Source organism: Saccopteryx bilineata, chromosome 11 (assembly GCF_036850765.1).
Source record: "Saccopteryx bilineata isolate mSacBil1 chromosome 11, mSacBil1_pri_phased_curated, whole genome shotgun sequence".
NCBI lineage: Eukaryota > Metazoa > Chordata > Mammalia > Chiroptera > Emballonuridae > Saccopteryx > Saccopteryx bilineata.
In genome coordinates, this window is record NC_089500.1 from 54,552,286 (window position 1) to 54,577,023 (window position 24,738).

Sequence of the window (24,738 nt, forward strand, 5' to 3'; positions counted from 1 at the left end):
GCACTATGCTGATATGATCATGTCTACAACAGTGCTATACTCGTGTAAGGAAGTCAATAACTATGGCTGAATACGTGAATAAACTCTATTTCAGGGGTCCCCAAACTACGGCCGGCGGGCCGCATGCGGCTCCCTGAGGCCATTTATCCGGCCCCTGCCGCACTTCCAGAAGGAGCACTTCTTTTTTTTTTTTTTTTTGTATTTTTCTGAAACTGGAAACGGGGAGAGACAGTCAGACAGACTCCTGCATGCGCCCAAGCGGGATCCACCCGGCACGCCCACCAGGATGCGATGCTCTGCCCCTCTGGGGCGTCGCTCTGTTGCAACCAGAGCTTCTCTAGCACCTGGGGCATAGGCCAAGGAGCCATCCTCAGCGCCGGGGCCATCTTTGCTCCAATGGAGCCTCGCTGCGGGAGGGGAAGAGAGAGACAGAGAGGAAGGAGAGGGGGAGGGGTGGAGAAGCAGATGGGCGCTTCTCCTGTGTGCCCTGGCCGGGAATCGAACCCGGGACTTCTGCACGCCAGGCCGATGCTCTACCACTGAGCCAACCGGCCAGGGCCTGGAGCACTTCTTTCATTGGTGGTCAGTGAGAGGAGCATAGTTCCCATTGAAATACTGGTCAGGTTGTTGATTTAAATTTACTTGTTCTTTATTTTAAATATTGTATTTGTTCCCGTTTTGTTTTTTTACTTTAAAATAAGATATGTGCAGTGTGCATAGGGATTTGTTCATAGTTTTTTTTATAGTCCAGCCCTCCAACAGTCTGAGGAACAGTGAACTGGCCCCCTGTGTAAAAAGTTTGGGGACCCCTGCTCTATTTGCTTGGAGGTAGGATAGGAAAATAGTTAAGAATTTGGATTGTGGAGTCAAGCTGCTTGGCTTAAAACTCCACCTCTGACATTATTAGTTGTGTGAATGTGAGCAAACTACCTAACTTCTGTGTCTTACTTATGCTCTCTGTCGAGGGGGGTTAATAATAACATCTGACCCCATAAAAAAATGGAGCTGTTCTTCCCAGAGATACTCCTTTCCTTATCGTCCCAGCAGCCTCCAGTGCAGTAGGGATCACAGATCCTCTCTGCTCCTTGGATCCCATACACTGTGAGGGGTCTTGCTGCCTTTAGCAGTATTCTCTTCAGGAACTACTGATCTTTTCTGATCTGTCTCTCTTTCTTCTCCCTTCAAGTCTAAGGAAATCACTTTCTAGTCTTAAGAGTATCTGTTCTAACTAACTACAATTGACCCTTTAACACTGTGGGAGTTAGGGGGCCAAACCCTACACAGCCCAAAAATCCATGTATAACTTTTGATGCCCGAAAACTTAGCTTCAAACAGCCTATTGTTGGTAGTTACCAAAAGCCTAACCAATAGAAAAACAGTCACTTAACACGTATTTTGTATGTTATATGTACTATATACTTAATTCTTACAATAAACTAAGCTAGAGAAAAGAAAATGTTATTAAGAAAATCATAAAGAAGAGTAAATGCATTTTCATATTTATTGAAAAAATCTGTCTATAAGTAAACCTGTGCAGCTCAAATCCCTGTTGTTCAAGGGTCCACTGTACTTACTCCACTCTAGGAAATCCCTTATCCCTTGAGGGTTCATATTTTTGTTTTACAAAAGCAGTCATCTCTGGAACCTTCTGGGTTTTCTTCCCTCCCTGCCTCTCCTGAGGCCATGAGCAGAGCTGGGCTTCTAGCTTGTCTGAGCAAATAGAAGGGGAATATGGGGGGTCAAGGAAGGAGAAAGATATCATCAGGATATCTAGCCAATCAGTTTTCTATTTATTAGGAGGTGATTTTATTTTATTTATCCATCTGCCCCACTGGACTTGAATTCCCTGAAGGCTGACCCCACATCCAATTCCGCTCGTCTCGGTAACCAGACAGCTTGCATAGTAGCTGGCAAATAGTAGATACCCAATAAAGATTGAGAGAGTGAATTAACTGCTAGAGCGGCACAGAGAACACTGTATCCACTCATTTATCCAAATCTTTGACAGAATGACACTTTAACCATCTGGAAGTCATACCCTTTCTCTAATTCTCACGAATTCCCTGATGTTCTTTTGCAGATTGCCCACTGGTTCTCTCTTAACTGTCAGTAAATATTATCTCAGCTCTTATTTAACTCTTCTATTTAAAGGTATCTATTTCTTGTAAAATGCCTTCTAGAAAAGGCTAATCACTAGTCAAAAAACCACTTTTATTCCTCTTTGTATACTTGAAACTGCTCAGTTCACTCCTCCACCAACTTGTCCATACCTCAAATAATTCAAACTCTAAAGAATACTTTTTTCACAAACCTAAATTTTTATTACTTTATGATTTGGCTGGTTTTGGAGTTTGGTTTTTTTTTCTGGTTTAAGTCAATTTCATGTTACTTCCTGAATGTAGAGCTCTGAAGTGAAAATAGCATTATTATTTTCTGGCTGCAGACCCTTTGCTCTGCCTTCCTTCCTAAAGCATACAAGTGGGTACTTACAGCACACTAATTGCTGGGACCTGGCTCAGGGACTATGGGCTAGAAAAACTGAGATCGAATTCAAAGTCTAGCTCCGATACTTCTGTTCCTGAGAACTTGAGCAAGTGACTTACCATATTTCCCCATGTATAAGATGCTCTCATGTATAAGATGCACCTTAATTTGGGGGTCCAAAATTTGAAAAAAAAAGTATTACATAAAGTTATTGAACTCAAGTTTTATTCATCATAATATTCATACAACTCTCATCACTGTCAAAACTCCCATCCATTAGCTTGTCCTCATCTATGTCTGATGACAAATCACTGTCTTTGTATATTTCCTCGTCCTCAGTTCCACCTATTGTATTTGAAATGCCACACTTCTTAAATACTTGACAACGATCTTGATGTTAATCAATCTTGATAAAATCAATCTTGATATTATCTCAGAATCTTTTCAACCAGGTACAAACTTCTCCTATAGTTGGTTTCTTCACTCTTCCTGCTGGTGTCAAATTGTCCCCAGAAGACTTCATCCATTGGTTCCATTCATCTCTCATGGCAGCTTTTAAGGTTTAATGCTGATATCAAGTGTTTGGAGCTGGGATGTCAAGCCTCCAGGTACGACAGCAAGTTTTTTCTTTTGCTCTGCAGCAATCTTCTTTGTGTTTTTTGTTATGTGTGCCCTGAACTGATCAAACACCAATTGGGCAGGTTTGTGTAAGAGCCCACCTGGTCTCCTTCTCCAAACTTTCTCAAACCAGATCTTCATCCCATCTTGATCCATCCAATCCTGTCATGAACGTGGACAATCACTCCTTGAGGAATGTCTTCTTTTGGCATTGTTTTGCATTTGAAAATCAGCATAGGAGGCAGCTTGGTTTCATTGGCACAACAAGCTAGACCAACTCTATAATGGCTCTTTTCATGTCCACTTGTCTTCAAAATTACAGTTTTCACCACCTTTTTTTCAACAGTTCTGTTACTTGGGACATCAAATTGAAGGGGGATTTTGTTCATATTTTCAATCTGTCCCAACTCAAACTGGTGTGTCTTCCGACATTGAATGACAAAATGATGAAATTCAAGGACCTTCTGCTCATAGCTTTCAGGCATCTTTTGTGCAAGTGTGGTGCATGTACACATGCTTAGTCCATTCTGTTTCATGAACCTGAAGCACCAATTGTGTCCTCCTTTGAAATCAGTAACTTCTTTTTCATCAGCAATTCTTCTTGCCTCATGCTAAACCATCTTTGTGGACACAGGAATTCCAATTGCCCTTTGCTCTTCAATCCGTATCTTCAATTCCCTCTCTAAATCAGGCCATTTTGCTGACTTGCCTCTCATGGCCTTCTTCTGCTGTGGTGTTTTCAGTAGGGTTTTTTCTTCCCATAGCCAGTCTCGGATTGATTTCTCAGTTGGAGAAGAACCAAACTTACATTCAGCAGCATGATTTCTATTCACTTTTGCAAACTGGATCACTTTTAACTTAAATTTAGCACTGTACGAAAATCTTTTCTGAGCCATTTCTGGGCAGAACACGGCAAAACGTAATCGTAATATACCAGTAACAAGTGCGAAGCAATAAGCACAAAAACAAGTGCAAAAAAGTGGGAAATGCAAGTAAAAAAAATCTATAACCACTGTATAGATGCATCCAGTTTTTAGACCCCAAATATTCAAAAAGGGCACATCTTATACATGGGGAAATAAATAAAATATACATGTGTTGTGCAGTAATTCTAGCTCTGACTTCAGTAGGTTGTTCAAGTTAATGAATTAATGCATCTAGAATAGTGGCTGACCCAAGGTATGGGTTCAACAATATCAGCGATTATTTCTGTTGCTGTTATCATTATTACTATATGACCTTCCAATGACAGTGTACTCAAAAGAATCAAAACTCACTGTCTGCTGGGGCTGCAGAGGCTGGAGGCCAGCAGGCCCAGGATGGATGATGAGGCGTTCAAAAATGAAACCTTTAGAAGCTGCGTCCCGCCAGAGCACCGGTGATTACAATGTCGGGCGCCCAAGGCGGCACAAAGAACGCAAACTGATCATAGAGTAGTTCCACAAGCCAGACAACAAGGTTCTGTGTTCATCTTTGCTGTCCTGTCAGGCTCTGTTTCTTCAGAGAGCAGCAGGGCCGTATGCCCGAGATCTGACATCCCAGCCTGACCAGGCTCCAGGACCACGCAGATGTCGCCCTTCTTACTCCGGTCTCCTGGGGCCGCTCTGAATCAGATGCTTCCTGCTGCAACACAATATATAGGTCCTTCATTTGTGCTGTTTCTGTCTTAGGTTGACCAGAGTGGCATCATATAAAAATCCCACTTGTTTAGCATGCCGCTCACATCCTTGCCTTCCAAAGAAAACTGTGCATCAGCACAGACATGTACATCTTAAATGGAACACCAGTGACTGATACAACACCATATCATAAGCTCCCTTATGACCAAAATCATCTCAAGAATGTAAAGAAAGGCCCTGACCGGTTGGCTCAGTGGTAGAGCGTTGGCCTGGCGAGCAGAAGTCCCGGGTTTGATTCCGGCCAGGGCACACAGGAGAAGCGCCCATCTACTTCTCCACCCCTCCCCCTCTCCTTCCTCTCTGTCTCTCTCTTCCCCTCCCGCAGCCAAGGCTCCATTGGAGCAAAGATGGCCCGGGCGCTGGGGATGGCTCCTTGGCCTCTGCCCCAGGCGCTAGAGTGGTTCTGGTCACAATAGAGCGACGCCTGGAGGGGCAGAGCATTACCCCCTGGTGGGCAGAGCGTCGCCCCCTGGTGGGCAGAGCATCGCCCCCTGGTGGGCGGGCCGGGTGGATCCCAGTCTGGCGCATGCGGGAGTCTGTCTGACTGTCTCTCCCCGTTTCCAGCTTCAGAAAAATTAAAAAAAAAAAAAAACCCAGAAAAAAAAAAGAATGTAAAGAAAGTTCAGTTTTAAAAGATGCTTAAATATTGGCACATCCAACTAATGGTGTGCCAAAAATAATAATCTGTATAGATACTGAAAAAAGGAATTTGATAAAAATCAATATCTATTTCTAATAAGTTCATTGATGGAAATGGGAATGTAAAGATTCTTTCTCTCGATGATGGAGACTATGTAATTTAAATCATACTTAAGGGTAATTACTGGAAACAGCCCCATGCATATCCAGAATAAAATAAAGGAGCCCGATATTATAGTTACTATTTAATATTTTAGGTAGTTTTTATCAATTGCAAGAGGTCATGAAACAAAATGTAGATGCATACGATATGGTGGGCAGATGGTGATTTGTTGAGTTGTGCACTAAAAACCTGTACGGTTTTGTGAACCAATGTCATTCCAATAAATTCAATAAAATAATAATAAAAAATTAGATGTACAGGTATAGAAAAGAAAAAGATAAAATTATTACACCTTGTAGATGGTGTAATTTTAAGCTTAGAAGTAGCAAAAGAATCAACTGAAAAGTTATTAGAATTTTCAAAATTCAAAGGGCATCCAAAAGTAAATATACTAAAATTAATAATGTTCATATCTGTCAGCAATGACTGATTTTTAAGAAATTATAATTTTAAAAAAAGTTTTCATTTCTAATAGAAACTGACTACTGTGAGTGGAGCGCAGAGCACATTCCTAGCAGCTGTGGCTGATGCAATGCTGTGAGAATACTCCGGCTCCCAGAAGCCTCCTGGGCACACCCAGAAAGGAAGCTCCCCGCTGTAAGGAAGTAATGTAGCGCCAACCACACAACTCCCTGATCTTTTCAGCCATTGGCTTTGAGGAACACGCTGTGACACCCTATAGGCTGAACTCATCTATATAAGCTAGCTTACTTCCTGAATCAAGTGGATCTGTGTCACTGAACCTCGTCCCCGGAGTTGGGTCTTTGTATCTCCATTGTCCTCACCTCCAGCAGGACTTGTCCATAACTGGCGCCCAACGTCCGGCAGGGACCTAACCGGCATCCAAGGGATGGGTGAGTGACCCTCTGCAATGGGAAACCTTCTCCCTCACTCTCGAGCCCCTCAGGCTCAAGCCCTGCACGCCCTATTGCAGAGTAGGCGAGTTGAAGTTAGTGAAAAGGATCTCTGTACTTACTGGGAGATTCTCTCTGGTCTCAATCCCTGGATTGAGGACGTGCTGCTCTGAGAGCTGGATACTTGGGCCCGAGCTCTCTAACATTTTCGTTCGGCTAAGGTACATGAGGGACAGGCCTTCCCTCTCAGCCTCACTCCTGCCTTATTGGCAATACACGCCTGCTTGACTGGTGCTCCTGCTGGGGACCCTCTGCCAGTCCCTAAGGTCCTACAGGCTACTCCTCTCTCAGAGGAGCCCTACCTCCATATTTGCCTCCCCCTGTAGATGAAGAAAAGAGTTGGGCCACCGAGTTTGATGGACTTGCAGCCGAGCATGCACTAACAAAACTAGATATATTAGAAACCATGCCATCAGCTTGGCCACCCAAAAAAGCAGAAGTCGCTACTTCTGCATTCCCTGCCGGGGCTCAATGCCCCACCCCAGCCTCTCAGACGCCATTTTCTTCAACACGTGTTCCTGATGCAGACCATGGGCCAACCTATATGCCCCCATGTGTCAGCAAAGAGATATTTCCCATGAATCATGCCCTTCCAGCTCAAAGGTTAAAGCCTTTTGTTCCCAATGGCAAATCACCCACCACCTTGGCATTCTTCCTTATAATCCCCAAGGACAAGCCATTGTAGAATGGCAACACAGAGACATTAAGCTTCAAATTCAAAAAGAAAGGGGGGATATGCTCCTCAGTGCTGCATTCACTCTCAATTATTTAACTTTTGATTTTGAAGGAGTAACTCCCGCTTATAAACGTTGGAGAGGCCTTCATAGCCAACCAACCCCATTGCCATTAGTATGCTGGAAGGACCCAGCCACAGCTCAGTGACAAGGACTGCACTCCCTTATAACACAAGGGAGTGGTTATGCTTGTGTTTTTCCAGAAAATAGCCCACATCCAATTTGGATCCCAGGAAGGAACATATGGCTACTCCCGGTGTCCCCGGGATGAAGATGACCCCAACAATGATGCCACCAACAACTGCTAACCCTCCAGTTTTGGAAACTGAGAGACAGAATGCAGTACACAGCTCGTGGCAAGCCATCTGTTCCGTGTTTGGACGATGGGAACTTTGTGGGAAGGGGGCATGCATGGACCTACGTCCATTTTTTACAAATAAATGGAACTGTGTTTAACAGCACCTAGAAGGTCTCTGTAACACAATGGGAGGAAAATGACATCCCAACCCCTAGGAGAAATCCCCTGTTTAAGACCCCCATTCTATTTCCTAACTAGTCAAACATTACAAAAGCTTGCCTCATTGTTTAATCCAGCTAATCTATAATATTAGCATATAGTATAATAGGTATTTTAGTTGTTTTAGTTCTACTAGGGTTTTGTTGCATAATGTGAGGCATTCAGAAGCTACAACAGCAAGCTGTCATTCATCAAGTCCAATTGGCCTTAATTAAAAGAGAAGGGGGAGATGTGGGTGGAGCACAGAGCACATTCCTAGCAGCTGTGGCTGATGCAGTGCTGTGAAAGTACTCCAGCTCCCAGAACCCTCCTGGGCATACCCAGGAAGGGAGCTCGCCTGCTATAAGGAAATGACTTAGTGCCAACCATGCAGCTCCATGATCTTTTCAGCCATTGGCTTTGAGAAACACACTGTAACATCCTATAGGCTGAACCCATCTATATAAGCTTGCTTACTTCCTGAATAAAGTGGATCTGCGTCACTGAAGCTGGTCCCTGGAGTTGGGTCTTTGCATCTCCGTCGTCCTCACCCCCGGCAGAACTTGTCCGCAGACTACACAGTATGCTTGACTACACAGTCTTAACAAAAATTGTTGTCTCTTACCATGGAGTTTTAGAGAAATGAGAATAAATGAAGCAATATGAGTGAGGACAGGGGTCCTGGGTCACTGCAGCGGCCTGGGAGACAAGACATTGAGAATCGCCAAGCCTGCCCAAGTGGTGTTGGAGCCTCTTCACCTTTCCAGGCAAGCTTCCTCCCAGGTTCAGCAATCTGGGGTCCCTCTGACTGAACCTCTGATCAAGCATAGATATCCTCACTGATCACTCCTCACTCTCCACCTGCTTCCTGCCTTGGCTCAGAAGTCATCTTCTCACTGACCCTCATTCTGATCATTCTATTAGAATTATGCAGCATCCCCTCCTGGTTGGATAGCTTGGTTGATTAGAGTATCATCCTGAAGTGCAGAGGTTGCCAGTTCAATCCCCAGTCAGGGAACATACAGAAACAGATTGACGTCCTCTCTCTCTCTCTCTCCTTTTCTCTCTCTCAAATCAATAAAATAAACATTAAAAAACACACAGTATACCCCCTTTTTTTTCCTCATTGCATTATCACCTGCAAACACATTTACATGATTTACTCATTTATTTGCTGTCTCCCCTTATTAATGTAAGCTCCATGAGGGCAGAGATTTTTTTAGCCATATTGTTCACTGCTGCATGAATGAATCAAAATATGCATACATTTAAAAGATAGAAAGAAAAATCACTAAAAATATTAAATATGCTATGGTAATGATGATGTTATAAATGATCACTTATTTAACCTCCCAAACTTTTTGTAGTTTGGTTATTGTCTTTATCTATTAAAATACATTTCAATTTATTTTCTTTTAAAAAGCATTTTTATTCTGCCTACCTAGCTCATTTCTCAAGTTTGCTAGGGAAAGGAAATATATATGAGAAGGGCTCATGATACAGGTTAACAACAAACCAAGAATAAACTCTATTTTCATTAGGCCTCCTTTTTATATCATAGCTCTAAATCAAATTACATATTCTTAACTTAGCTGTTATCTGTGTCTTGAGACTAGATTTTTATCTTCATCTTTTGATTACCATCATTTTTTCAAACAGATAAAACTTTTCCTATCTAAATTGAACACCCCCAGCTAATCCCAAATTGAAATTAGTTAATAGGATTAATTTCACTTCATCAAAATGTTCTTAAATGTATACTCCTTTCTTTCAAATTGAATCCTTTTTTTCATCATTATTAATGCTCAATAAATTTTCTGTTTTAATTTTATCACAGCTGCATGACCTATTGTATTTTTTTATTTAAACAATTAATTTTAACATGGTGACATTGATCAATTAGGGTACATGGATTCAGAGAAAACATCTCCAGGTCATTTTGACATTTGATTATGTTGTATACCCATCACCCAAAGTCAAACTGTCCTCCGTCACCTTCTATTTGGTTTTCTTTATGCCCCCCCTCCCCCTGCCCCCTCCTTCTCTTCCCTTCTCCTCCCCCTGGTAACCACCACACTCTTGTCCATGTCCATGAGTCTCAGTTTTGTGTCCCCACCTATGTATGGAATTATACAGTTCTTAGTTTTTTCTGATTTACTTATTTCACTCAGTTATCAAGGTCAATTCATGTTGTCATAAATGATCCTATGTCATCATTTCTCATGGCTGAGTAGTTTTCCATAGTATATATGTACCACATCTTCTTTATCCAATCATCTATTGAAGGGCTTGTTGGTTGTTTTCATGTCTTGGCCACTGTGAACAATGCTGCAATGAACATGGGGCTGCTTGTGTCTTTATGTACCAATGTTTTTGAGTTTTGGGGGATATACCCAGTAGAGGAATTGCTGGGTCATATGGTAGTTCTATTCTTAATTTTTTGAAGAACCACCATATTTACTTCCATAATTGTTGTACTACTTTACATTCCCACCAACAGTGGATGAGGGTTCCTCTTTTTCCACAGCCTCTCCAACACTTGTTATTACCTGTCTTTTGATAATAGTTAATCTAACAGTTGTGAGATGGTATCTCATTGTAGTTTTGATTTGGATTTCCCTAATAGCTAGTGAAGATGAGCATCTTTTCATATATCTATGGCCATTTATATTTCTTCCTGGGAGAAGTGTCTGTTCATGTCCTCTTCCCATTATTTTATTGGATTGTTTTCTTGTTTGTTGTTAAATTTTGGGAGTTCTTTGTATATTTTGGATATTAGGCCCTTATCTGTGCTGTTGTTTGAAAATATCATCTCCCATTTAGTTGGCTTTCTGTTTGTTTTGTTGTTAGTTTTCTTTGCTGTGCAAAAGCTTCTTAGTCTGATCTAGCCCCATTAATTTATCTTTGCCTTCACTTCCCTTGCCTTTGGAGTCAAATTCATAAAATGCTTTTTATGGCTAAGGTCCATGAGTTTAGTACATATGTTTTCTTCTATGTAATTAATTGTTTCAGGTCTTATATTTTAGTCTTTGAACCATTTTGAATTAATTTTGGTACAATGGGGACAAACTGTAGTCAAGTTTCATTATTTTGCAGGTGGTTCTTTAGTTTTCCCAGCACCATTTATTGAAGAGGCTTTCTTTTCTCCATTGTGTGTTGTTGGCTCCTTTGTCAAAGATTGTTTGACCATATACATGTGGTTTTATTTCTGGGTTCTCTATTCTGTTCCATTTGTCTGACTGTCTATTTTTCTGCCAATACCATGCTGTTTTGATTATCATGGCTCTAAAATATAATTTTAAGTCAAGTATTATAGTGCCCCAGCTTGGTTCTTTTGCCTTAGGATTACTTTGGCTATTCAGGGCTTTTTATAGTTCCATATAAACCTGATAATATTTTGTTCCATTTCTTTAAAATATGACATTGGAATTTTGATAGGAATTACATTAAATTTGTATATTGTTTTGGGTGATATGGTCATTTTGACTATATTAATCTTATCCAAGAACAAGGAATATTTTTCCATTTCATTGTATCTTTTTCAATTTCCCTTAACAATGCTTTGTAGTTTTCATTATATAGGTTTTTTACATTCTTTGTTATGTTTATTCCTAGGTATTTTTTGTTGTTGTTGCAACTGTAAAAGGGATTATTTTTTTGACTTTGTATTCTGACATTTCATTGTTGGCATATAAGAAGGCAATAGACTTCTGTATATTAATTTTGTATCCTGTGACCTTACTGTATTGATTTATTTTTTCCAATAGTCTTTTTATGGAGTCTTTGGGGTTTTCAATGTACAGGATAATATCATCTGCAAAAAGTGAAACCTTTACTTCTTCTTTTCTGATATGAATGCCTTTTATTTATTTCTCTTGTCTGATTGCTCGGGCTAGAACTTCCAGCACTACATTGAATAAGAGTGCAGAGAGTGGGCAGCCTTGTCTTATTCCTGATTTTAGAGGAAAAGTCCTCAGTTTTTTGCCATTTAATATGATGTTAGCTGATGGTTTGTCATAAATGGCCTTTATTATGTTGAAATATTTTACTTCTATACCCATTTTGTTGCATTTTAAACATAAAATGATGTATTTTATTGAATGCCTTTTCTCTTCTATTCATAGGATCATATGATTTTTGTTCTTTGTTTTGTTGACATGGTGTATTATGTTAACTATTTTAAGTATGTTGAACCATCCTTGTGATTCTGGGATGAATCCCACTTGATCATGATAAATTATTTTTTTAATGTGTTGTTGTATTCAGTTTGCTAGTATTTTGTTTAGGGTTTTAGCATCTGTATTCATTAGAGATATTGGTCTGTAGTTTTCTTTTTTTGTGTTTTCCTTGCCAGGTTTTGGTATGAGGGTTATGTTGACCTCATAAAATGTAAGAACCAAGTCTTCTTTGAATGTTTGATAGAATTCACTAGTATAGCTGTCTGGCCCTGGACTTTTATTTTTAGGGAGGTTTTTGAGAGTTGTTTCTATTTTCTCCCTGTTTATGGGTCTGTTTAGGCTATCAACTTCTTCATGACTCAGTCTAGAAAGATTGCATTGTTCTAGGAATTAATCCATTTCTTCTAGATTGTTAAATTTGGTGGCATTTAGTTTTTCATAGTATTCTACGGTAATTCTTTGTATATCTATGATATCTGTGGTGATTTCCCCTCTTTCATTTTGGATTTTGTTTATATGAGTCCTTTCTCTTTTTTCCTTAGTGAGTCTTGCCTAGGGTTTGTCAATTTTGTTGATCTTTGCAAAGAACCAGCTCCTTCTTTTATTGATTTTTTCTATGGTTTTTCTGTTCTCTATTTCATTTATTTCTGCTGATTTTTATTATTTCCTTTTTTTTTTTTTTGCTAGTTTTGAGTTACCTTTGTTCTTCTTTTATTAGTTCCTTAAGATGTGATGTTAAGTTGTTTACTTGGGCTCTCTCTTGTTTGTTCATATAAGCCTGCAGTGATATAAACTTCCTTCTTATTACTACTTTTGCAGCATCCCAGAGATTCTTACATTTCATATTGTCATTTTTGTTTGTCTGTATGTATCTTTTGATCTCTGCTTTTATTTCTTCTTTGACCCACTCATTTTCTAGAAGTATATTATTTAATTTCCACATTTTTGTGGGTTTGTTTACTTTTTTTTGCAGTTGAATTTGAGTTTCAAAGCTTTATTGTCAGAGAATATGCTTGGTATAATTTCAATCTTTCTGAATTTGTTGATGTTAGTTTTGTGGCCTAACATATGGTCAATTCTTGAGAATGTACCATGTATACTAGAGAAAAATGTATACCCTGGCATTTTGGGATGAAATATCCTGTAGATGTCTATCATAACCAATTGTTCTAGTGTTTTGATTAAGGCTCATATTTCTTTATTGATTTTCTGTTTGGATGAACAAGTTAGAGCTGTCAGCGATGTATTGAAGTCTCCAAGTATGATTGTATTTTTGTTGGTTTTTATTTTTAGGTCAGTTAGTAGATGTCTTATATACTCTGGTGCTCCTTGGTTTGCTACATATATATTAAGAAATGTTATGTCTTCTTGATTCAATGTCCCCTTTATCATTATGAAATGACCATCTTTGTCTCTGATTACCTTTGCTGTCTTGTAGTCAGCAATGTTAGATATGAGTATGGCTACGCCTGCTTTTCATTGGATGTTATTTGCTTGAAGAATCATTTTCCAACCTTTCACTTTGAATTTGTTTTTATCCTTGTAGCTTAGATGTGCTTCTTGAGGGCAGCATACAGTTGGGTTTTCTTTTTTGATCCATTCTGCTACTCTGTGTCTTTTTATTGGTGAGTTCAATCCATTTACATTTAATATAATTATTGACACTTGAGGGTTTCCTATTGCCATTTTATATATTGCTTTCTGATACCTCTGTATCTTGTTTGGTTCTTCCCTTTTGTTTTTCTGTCATTTGTTTTTATTTGGTTGTATTTCATACTTATTTCTTCTGTTTGTTCTTTTTTTAAGCCATGTGTTTCTGTAGTGATTTTTTCAGGGGTGGTTACCATTAGGTAATAAAAATGATATATATCATATTTATTGTAGTACATTATCTTGTTAGTGCTTCTGCACTCTATCCTCCTTTGCTACTGTTCATCTTTGCCCTCTCCCCTTTTTTGTTTTTGTTGTCACAGATTAATCTTGTTTTTATTGTGATCTTGTTGGAGCTTTTACTTGTAATTTGTTTTTGTTTTGATCTTTGTATCTAGTTGAATATCCCCCTTTAGTATTTCCCAAACTGGGGGTTTTCTGGTGATAGATTTCCTCATCTTTTCTATATCTGTGAATGTTTTTATTTTCCCTTTGTATTTGAAGAATAGCTTTGATGGATATAGTATTCTTGGCTGGAAGTTTCTCTCTTTCAGTACTTTAAATATTGGCTGGAAGTTTCTCTCTTTCAGTACTTTAAACCACTTTGTTCTGGTTTGTAGAGTTTCTGCTGAGAAATCTGATGATAGCTTAATAGGCCTACATTTATATGTTGGATTCTTCTTTTCCATGGCTGCCTTGAGGATTTCTTCTTTGTCATTAGTTTGTGATCATTTCATTACAATATGTCTTGGAATAGGTCTGTTTGGGTTAAGGTAACTCGGTGTTCTGTTTCCTTCTCGGTTTCTAGCCTCTAATTCTTTCCACAGGTTTGGAAAGTTCTCATCTATTATTCATTTAAATATGTTCTCCATTTCATTTTCTCTCTCTTCTCTTTCTGATATGCCCATTCTTCTTATGTTGCTCTTTCTGATGGAGTCAGACAATTCCTGTAGGGCTTTCTCATTTTTTAAAATTTGTCTCTCTCCTCTTCTCTCTGTAGTGTCTTTAGTTGCCTGTCTTCTATGTCACTATTTCTCTCCTCTATCTGGTCTTTTCTATTAGCTAAGCTTGTTACTTTGTTTTTTCAGTTTATGTATTGAGTTTTTCACCTCTGTTTGATTCCTTTTTATAGTTTCAATATCCTTGGTGATGTATTCTTTTTGTTCATTAAATTGTTTTTTGAGCTCTCTAAATTGTATTTCTGTGCTTTCTTGTATTTCCGTGAGTATTCTTAGGACTTCAATTTTTAATTTTCTGTCATTTAACTTCAAGGTTTCCAAGCAATTAAAATGTTTTTCTAGAGATTTTTCATCATTTATCTGAGCTACATCTCTGCCTTATATATCCATGATATTTGATTTCTTTTTCCTTACTGAAATTTGAAAGTGGTATTGTTAATAACACTAATAAGAGATAATTTTAAAATATTGAAAAAATACAGTAAAAAATGAAAATTCTCATATGTTAAGTGGAACAAAAACTATATAGAATGGGGAGCCAGAACTGAGTGAAAATGACAGAGATAAAAAAATTCAATAAAAAACATGCAAAATGCTACAAAGAAAAATATGAATCTAGAATAAAATAATTTGTTGATAAATAATGATTGAATGAGAGAAAAAGAGAAAAGAAAAAAGAAGGAAAAAAAGGTTAAGGTTTTTGAAATGTAATCCTCATAAAAAACAAGAATAAGAAGTGTCACACCTATGGATAATGAAGTTCAAAAGGAAAAGGAAAGAATAAAACAGAAAGAAGAAAAAATGACCAAATTGGAAAAAAAAAAGTTATAAAAAAATGTAATTTTTTATTAGTCTTCAGAGATAGCTTCTCCCCCCCCCCCCAGCCGGTAGTGCTGTACTACAGGTTTTGCCCCTATGAGGCTCTTGAGTAGAGATTTGGCGTTGTGTCCCTATGGCAATGACATAGGCTGGGCCTCAGTCCTGTTGGTAGGTGGGGCTTGTTAGGGTTTGCAGACTATGACAGTGGGAGACTCAGTTTTCCAGGTGCCTCTCCCCACGTCTCTCCCTATTGAGCTAGCAATCTGGGGACTTAGCTGTGAGGTTGCTCCAGTCACTGCATGCAGAGCAAGAGACTCTAAGAGCAGTCACCACTCAAAGCACAGTTGTAGATAAGGTTGTGCCAACGAGAGCTGCTAGTGAAAGCAAGCAGGGCTGGGAGCCAATTGTTGATCAGGCACCTTTCTAAGGGCCCCCGGGCCTGTCTAGTATGCCTTGGCGCTCCGCGGGCTTAATTTCCACAGGCTGTTTTCCTTTGTGCCCTGTTTGGTAGCCTGCAGCAAGTTACATGTGTGCCCAGACCACATGACTTCCACAGTGCACTCAGAGGTCTGCTCCGGTCCACTTAGGTGCACAATGCTTGTGATCTCAGTCAGTGTTGGAAATGCAGGAATGCGCTTTGTGATCTATATTGGCTGGGGCAGTGCCCTGCCCAGACAGGTCCAGGCTTAGGGATCCCGGCCCTTGTGCACTTCTCGTGCTGTTGGTCAGGGAGATGGGACCACAGAGAAATGCTGGTTACAGCCCACACAGAAGTCCACTGCTGACAATCCTGGGCCTAGCCCCTCCACCCGCAAATGCATACGCCCATGCCAGAGGCTCTAGGTGGAGCCACTTGCAAACTGCCTGGGGTTGCAGCCCGGGAGTGCACAAAGCCCAAAGCTGCTCCGGTGCAGGCCTCTGCAGACAACCCACTCTGGCAACCTCTGTCGGAGCCTGCCACTCGCGCTAGCCCCATGTCCGCAATCTCAGGCCGAGCCAGCGCGTTCTCTCCTCTGCTTGATCATCTGCTCTATCCAGCTTCTTCCCTCTGCCCCAGATCCTCTGTTTCTCTCGGTTCCAGATGAAAGTGGCCCTTCCTCAGATCAGTGAGGAAAGCAGAATACTCCATTCTTTGTCTTATTTCCTTCAGAGTGGATTATATATTCAGTCACCTTTTCACCCAATCATACTTTTGTCTGGTGTATGTATATTTCAGATGCTCCTAAAATTGTTTTTCTGTCTCTAGTTGTTGAATCTGTTGAAATTTCAGGGGGAGATTTCGGGAGTACCCCTCATAGCACCATTTCTCTGTCATCACCCCCGACATACTGTTTTTTATAAAGCTGACTTACTCTTATCACTTACACACATTTTTTGGACTATTATATTTTTTAAATTGAGTACCAAGTATTAAAATTATTTGTTAGATGGTATTTTAAAGAAATCTTTGGGGTTTAGATCAGGTGAGACAGTTGATGGTTACTAGTATCTCCTAAAGAAAAAGATCTGTCTTTGTACATGTGCGGGTCAGTTTGAAACGTAGTCACCTGGTTGCTTGGAGGAATTCTTAATATATATAGCCTATTCTGGAATCCCATTTTTAATATGAAGACCCTTAGCTTTACAGATATTCCTACAAAATGAGCTTTGAAGTCTATTTGTAGCCATTTTCCTTCCTCAAAATATATCAAGCCATCCCTAAGAAGTCAAATATGAACCTCACTGTGGTTCCCAAGAAAACCCCTAGAGAGTAGAATTAAGTTTTGATTACAACTTAGTGATTGTGGCCAGGGAATAAACATTTACATGGTTGCTACATTTGATTTTATTAAAATATTCATGTCTTCTCATTTCTACATTTTCTAGAATTCTTTAAGATTTACTACTAAGCAAAGCCTAACCACTTTTGGAATTAGGTGATCTGCTAGCCTTCATGAAAGGGCTTCTTAACCTTTCAGAAACACCAAACATTTCCACTCAATCAGGAATTAAATTGGCAGCTGTCTTTTTGCTCAAAGCAGAGTTCAAGTGGCAGGAAGTCCTTGAAGTAGTCAATTCCTGGACAATTGATTGTACATTTTCATTTAGTGACCCAAACAAGCCACAACAAGGCCATTTATTGAGGTCTTGACTCCTTTCAGTGTTCTCTTGTCCCCCAAAGAGCTCATGATGTGATGATCTGGTGAAGCAAGCTTGCCAAAAGTTGTTTGCTTGGCTGCACTCCCAACAGTGAAGCTACCACACATTTATCTTTTTTTTTTTTTTGTATTTTTCTGAAGTTGGAAACGGGGAGGCAGTCAGACAGACTCCCGCATGCGCCCGACCGGGATCCACCTGGCATGCCCACTAGGGGGCGATGTTCTGCCCATCTGGGGTGTCACTCTGTTGCAACCAGAGCCATTCTAGTGCCTGAGGCAGAGGCCACAGAGCCATCCTCAGCACCCGGGCCAACTTTGCTCCAATGGAGCCTTGGCTGCAGGAGGGGAAGAGAGAGACAGAGAGGAAGGAGAGGGGGAGGGGTGAAGAAGCAGATGGGTGCTTCTCCTGTGTGCCCTGGCCGGGAATCAAACCCGGGACTCCTGCACGCCAGGCTGACACTCTACAACTGAGCCAACTGGCCAGGGCCCACACATTTATCGTAAATCAACTTCTAAATGACCAAGATGTAAATGTCAGAGAGCATGTGAGGATAGTCCACATGATTAGGCCATGACCTCACATCAGTGATCCACCATTACATTCTGTATCCAGACTAGATCCGTTGTGCCTGATTATACCTGTTATATGTGAAGGTAGTATACAGGTGTAAGAAATCTTCAGAGCCAGGCTCAACAGGAAGCTTAAAGTGGAAATACTCATCCATCTAGAAGAAACTGCTCCTAAAGTATAGTGATTAGTGAAAACAGGAAATATCTGTGGTTGAGAGTTAGTATCTCCAGTTGTCCATTCTTTCTTCTGTTAGCCTAAATTTAAGCTGAGCTGGTGGTTACCTAGCTTAAGACTCCATTTTCTAGTTCCCTTGCAGCCATATGTGTCCATGCAACTGAATTCTGGTCAGTGAAATGTGAGTTGAAGTGGTGCATGCAGCTTCTGAATTGTGTGCCTAATGGAAAAAGGAGATGTTTTCTCCTTTCTCTTTTTCCATCCCCGCTGGCTGGACTGACAAGAAGAAAGGAGTGCCATCATAGACTACAAGTTGGAAGCCATGTGCCCAGGGGATCCAGAAAGGTAAAAAATTAGACATAAGAATAGAAGATAAACTAAGGTCAAAAATGAGAATTTTTTAGAAAGTGATCTCTTAGTGCAAACTGCTCTAACAACATGTGACACACTGTGACTTATTGATAACAGAAATTTATTTCTCTCAGTTCTGGAGCCTGGGAGGTTCAAAATCAAGGTCCTGTGTAGTTCAGTGTCGGGGGAGGGTCCTCTTCCTGATTTCCATATTGCCATCTTCTTGCTGTGTCCTCACATGACAGAGAGAGAAAGAGAGAGTCAGCTCCCTGGCCTCTTCTTACAAAGGGCACTGATCCACTCCCAAGGGCTCCATGCTTATGACCTAATTACTTCCCAAAGACCCTTCTTCAAATACCAACACATCTGAGGTTAGATTTTAATATAAAAATTGGCAGCTGTGAGGGGACACAAACATTCAGCCAATAGTAGATGATCAAGTTAAAAATATGTTTCTGGCCTGACCTGTGGTGGCGCAGTGAATAAAGCATCGACCTGGAATGCTGAGGTTGCTGGTTCTAAGCTCTGGGTTTGCCCCCTCAAAGCACATATGGAAATTGATGTTTCCTGCCCTCTCCCCTTCTCTCCCATGTGCTTTCTTCTAAAATGAATAAAGTCTTAAAAAAATTTTTTTAAATAAAAAAATGTTTTATAGCCCGCTTTGTGAACACTGAAGCTCCATCAGGGTGGTACTCTTTTAATGCCCATCCAGAGACAACCTCTTCATGGGACTGAGGTAAAATCAGTGTCAGAGCTGCTGTACCTTAGCTCTTGCCTCATGGAGTAGGACTTTGGAAGAAGCTTAAAATATTTTGTGTGTCATATGAGAACAAAGGTGAAAGAAGCTGAGTTATTCTCAGCCTATGGATAAATAAAATATATAATCCCTTAATCTTAATATTTAATATTAACTGTGGATGATCCCAAGTCACTAGACTGTCGACTGCCATGGTTATATATGTCTTATGACAATAACCTCTTTGAATGGTGTGCTAACACTCAATGTTTGTATTCTTTTGGTTTACACAATTAGATCAGAAAAACTAATCAACAGATAAGGAACTTTAGACTTTAGTTAACAACAAAAGGTGAATTATTTTCAGTTTCATTTTATGTGGAGCTAATAATAATTTGTTAATTATCTTTCTAATGAGTTAAATGATTAAATCTTGTCTAAGATCTTCAGTGTATAATCAGAACCATTTTTTGTGCTTTTTTGTCTTTGTATTCTTGTAGAATCCTGTTAAGTTTTCTTGTGAGCCATGTAAAGACTAATAAAAAAGCTTTTTCTGTATCTCAATCAAAATGTTAATAACAAAATTAATTAGAATAGAATGATACTCAGATTCTAATTAGAATTGAGTCACTCACATACTATCCTTTGTGAAAATCAGGAAGAGAAGGTGTATCCTCTTGAAATTTCTTTCATACAATAAAAAAAGACTGACTTCTGATCTTAGACTATATTGATTATTAAAATATGTATTTCAGTTCTAGCTTTTCCTCTGTATAAGATTTTCTCCTCCTGCAATTAAAATATACTTTGTGTGCTAGTTCTATTGCTATGTAGTTAACCCATATGATGAAAAAGAAAACTGATAGTACTTTTGTTTTCAAATGGGCATCATGACAATAAGTAGTTTGGAATCATTAAGCTCTAATTGAATTCTACTATCTCAACGTATAAGAAGGCAGTAACTAAGCATCCTTTTGGATCCTGAGGACATAGCATTCCCAGAACTAGCCCTAGAAAATGTCAAAGTATAGTGTCTGCTCAGGGCAAGCTCTGCAGGGCATTATGGATAAAACCTGCCATGTAAAGGCATAAACCCAGAAAATCCTCATGAAACTGTAAACAAAGAATTTTTAAAATTAATTTCTCCAGCCATGAGGTTTATGTTAGACAAATGTAAGAAGTAGACATCTGAGAAGAAAGTACATCTGAGAAATTGCAGACGGGAAATCTTCAAGATGCCACTGGTACCCTCTTAACTCCAGAGAGAGCTGTAACCCCAAACTCCCCAATCTGGCTAAAGAAGAGGCTTTGTAAAAATAATTCTATGACAGCAGGCATTTCACAGAAGGCATTTGCAGAGGGCATTCATATTTAAATATAAAGTCAGATCTCTTGAGCTGTATCAATCGCATGATATGTATAATACAATGCTATAGGAGCTGAAAAACTATAGAAATGGAAATTCTGTGATAAAATTTGTATAGCTGGGACCAAAAGTCTCTGAACTTTGATGACTTAAAAATTTCAATAACTAAAGCCAGAGGCTAAACACAGTTTATAGTAAGAGGTGGTAGCCATTCAGTGTGGACTAGCTTGAGATGGATGGCAACCAGTGTGAGATAGGAAAGGAGACCACTAAACTGCAGATCCAGAAAAGGGAAAAGAAGACGTGAACAGGCATTTCCCTGCCCGTGCTGGCCTGAAAATTTAGCAGTTCCCTAATCAGACAGAACAGTGTAACTCCGAACAAAACTGCTAATCTTAGACAGTGTATATACTTTATAGTATTTACCTCGTTGTGTTTGTTATACATTGTGTATAGATTAAGTTCAATTAATCCCTTAGTTTGCCCAAGGCTGTTTCTCTTGAGGGGATGCCCTTTCAGTCATTCTTTTCATTAACTCAAGGAGATCTTTTACAGCAGGTCTTACCTCCCTTTATTATGTAATCAATTCTCCATTGGATAATTCTCATTAGCAAAGAAATATACTTAAAAATTTTTTTATCCATCTTAAAACAGAAGAAAATAAAACCTTTTATTGACCCCAACTTCTCACACCAGTTCTACTTCTTTATTTCTATCTATAACAAAACTCCTTAAAAGTTGTCTAAATTCACTGCTTCCAACTTTTTTTTCTATTCTCTTTTCTTTGTTTTATGGAAGTGACAGTTATAAAGTGAAAAATTATCACTTTAAAGTGAACAATTAAAATCACATTTGGTACAATCAGAATGCTATGCAACCACTACCTCTATCTAGTTCCAAACACTATCATCACACACACAAGAAACAAAACCATACCCTAATGCCTCCTCATCTTCTCCTCCCCCCAGTCCCTGGCAACCACTAATTGACTTTGTGTCTCAATGGGATTACCTTTTCTGTATATTTATATAAATAAATAAAATCATATAATATGTGGTCTCTTGCATCTAGATATTTTTGTTTAGCATTATATTTTTAAGATTCATATACATTGTAATATGTATTAATATTTTGTTCCTTTTTTATGGCCAAATAATATTCCATTCTTTGGATTATACCACATGTTATTTACACATTCTTCCACTGATGGACACTAGGGTTATTTCCACCTTTTGGCATTTGTGAATAGTTCTTCTGTGCATTCATGTATAAGTTTTTGTTTAAACATCTGTTTTCAATTTGGGCATATATCTAGGAGTACAATTGCCGAGTCATATAGTGATTCTATGTTTAACTTTTTGAGGAACTGCCAAAATTTTTCACAACTTCTGAAACATTTTACATTCCTACTAGCAGCATATGAGGGCTCTGATTTCTCCACATCCTGACCAATGATTGTCATTTCTTACTTTTGTTGTTGTTGTTATATCCATCCTAGTGGGTGTGAAGTGGTATTCCTTTGTGGATTGGATCCATATTTTCTAAAAACTAATGATATTGAGAGTCTTTTCTTGAGATTGTTGACCATTTATTTATCTTTGAGGAAATGTCTACTCAAGTCTTTTGCCCATTTTTAATTGGCTATTTAGTTGTTGTTGAGTTGTAAGAGTTCCTTATATATTCTAGAAATTAAATCTTTGTCAGATATATGATTTACAAATATTTTCTCCCATTCTGTATGTTGTCTTTTCACTTCCTTGATTATGTCCTTTTCTGTGCAAAGGTTTTTAAATTTTGATGATAAATATAAGTTCATTTTTTCTTTTATTGCTGTGCTTTTATTTTTTGTTTCAGATATCATTCTCAAATCTAATGCAATACAGATTTCCCCCTATATTTTCTTCTATGGGTTTTATGATTTTAGATCTCACATTTAGACCATTGCCATATTTTGAGCTATTTTTATTTATTGTGTGAGGGGCAATGATGGGATTTAAATAATTTAACAACCGGTTCTCTGCCCTAATGACCGTTTTAAGTATAAAAGAATGATATACCAAAAGGTAGTTTATTATTTCATGCATTTAATACTTAAAAAGAATAGTAAAAGGTACACAAAGCTAGATTATGATATAAGAAATAGTTTTAAAATATTAATGAAAAAATATTAAATAATATCCCAAAACAAAATACCCCAATAAAACTGTTATTTAAGATATTTCCATATTCACACAAAGCTGAAACAAATGACAACTTGTCAGCCCCTAATTGTTTGGCACTTTTTCTCTTTATGTTATATGTTTGTTTACTGAAGTAGCAAATGTGAGGGAATTAAAATGTCGTATTTCATCAAAGGTATAATGAGTTTTATGAAATGAATAAATAAATATTACAAGCATAGTTCCATCAAATTTTTTCCAGCTATGGATGGAATGAACATTGCTATGTGTGCTTAGAATACGCTGTTGTGCAGATGAATGTTAAAAAAGGGTAAAGAATATAAATTTGTAATTGTCACATTGGGAAGCTGCTCAGGCACCCACTTTAGAGAGAACCCTGATTACAAGTGTCATTTTAACAACTGTTTCGCCAAACTTATCAAAAAAAAAAAAGTCTCGGTTCTGCTGAAGCGATGTGAATCAGTTGAATCCCACCACTGGATAGGAGTCCAACTTTATTCTTTTGCATGTAAATATCCCATCACCCAGCACCATCTGCTAAGTGACTTTTCTTTCTCCAGTGAATGGTTTTGGTACCCTTATTGAAAATCAATTGTCCATATGTGTGAGAGTTCATTTCTGGACTTTCAGTTCTATTCCATTAGTCAATACTCTATACCAGCACTTTTCAACCTTTTTCATCTCATGGTAAGTGTAAACTAATCACTAAAATTCCGTAGAAAATATATACTATATTTTTCCTGATCTGACAAAAAAATGGTGTAATATTGATTTATTCACACCAAAGACTATTGTTGTGTTGGCTGTTGTCATTTTTTCATTTGACAATCTGAAGTGAAAGAGGTCAGTGCCCTGCCTGGATAGTCAGGTAGCGCATGTTTTATAAATCCTCGTGGCATACCGGTGTGCCTCTGGGGCACCCTGCTTGAAAATCCGTGGTCCACATTTCTGTCTTCATGTTGCTATCACATTGCTTCAATTTAAATTTTTTTTTATTTTATTTATTCATTTTAGAGAGGAGAGACAGAAAGGAGAGAGAGATAGAGAGAGAGAGAAGGGGGAGAGAAGCAGGAAGCATCAACTCCTATATGTACCTTGACCAGGCAAGCCCAGGGTTTCGAACCAGCAACCTCAGCGTTTCCAGGTTGACGCTTTATCCACTGCGCCACCACAGGTCAGGCACATTGCTTCAATTTTAAATTCAAGAAGTGTGAGTTTTCCAAGTTTGTTTTTCTTTTCAAAAATTGCTTTTGCTATTTAGGACTCCTTTTGATTCCATATGAATTTGAAAATTACTTTTCTTTTCTGTAAACAAAAAGCTCATTAGAATTTTGGGAGGAATTGCATTGAATTAATAGATCCTTTGGGGTAGCATTACCATTTGAATAATATTGTTTTATTACTCATAAACAGACTAAACTTTCCATTTATTTAGTTATTTAATTTATTTCAACAGTGTTTTCAGTGTACAAGTCTTTTACCTCCTTGGTTGAATTTTTCATAAGCATTTTATTTTTTTAGATGCTGTTGTAGATGAAATTATTTTCTTAATTTGCTCTTTTGTATTGTTATTTGCAGCTGAATAGAAAATAATTTTGCATATTAATATTATTCTTTCAACTTTGTTGAATATCTTTAATAGCTCTAGCAGTTTTCTGTTTGTGCGCATGTGTCTGCTATTTAGAATGTCTATATCTGGGACCATGTTATCTGCAAATAGGAATAGTTTTACTTCTTCCTTATTTAAATAAGTTTTATATATTTTATCTGTTTAATTGTTCTGGCTATAACTTCCAGGACAATGTTAAATATTATTGGTGGTGGAAGTGGGCATCCTTATATTGTGTCTGATCTTAGGATAAAGTTGCAGCCTTTGTATATGATGTTAG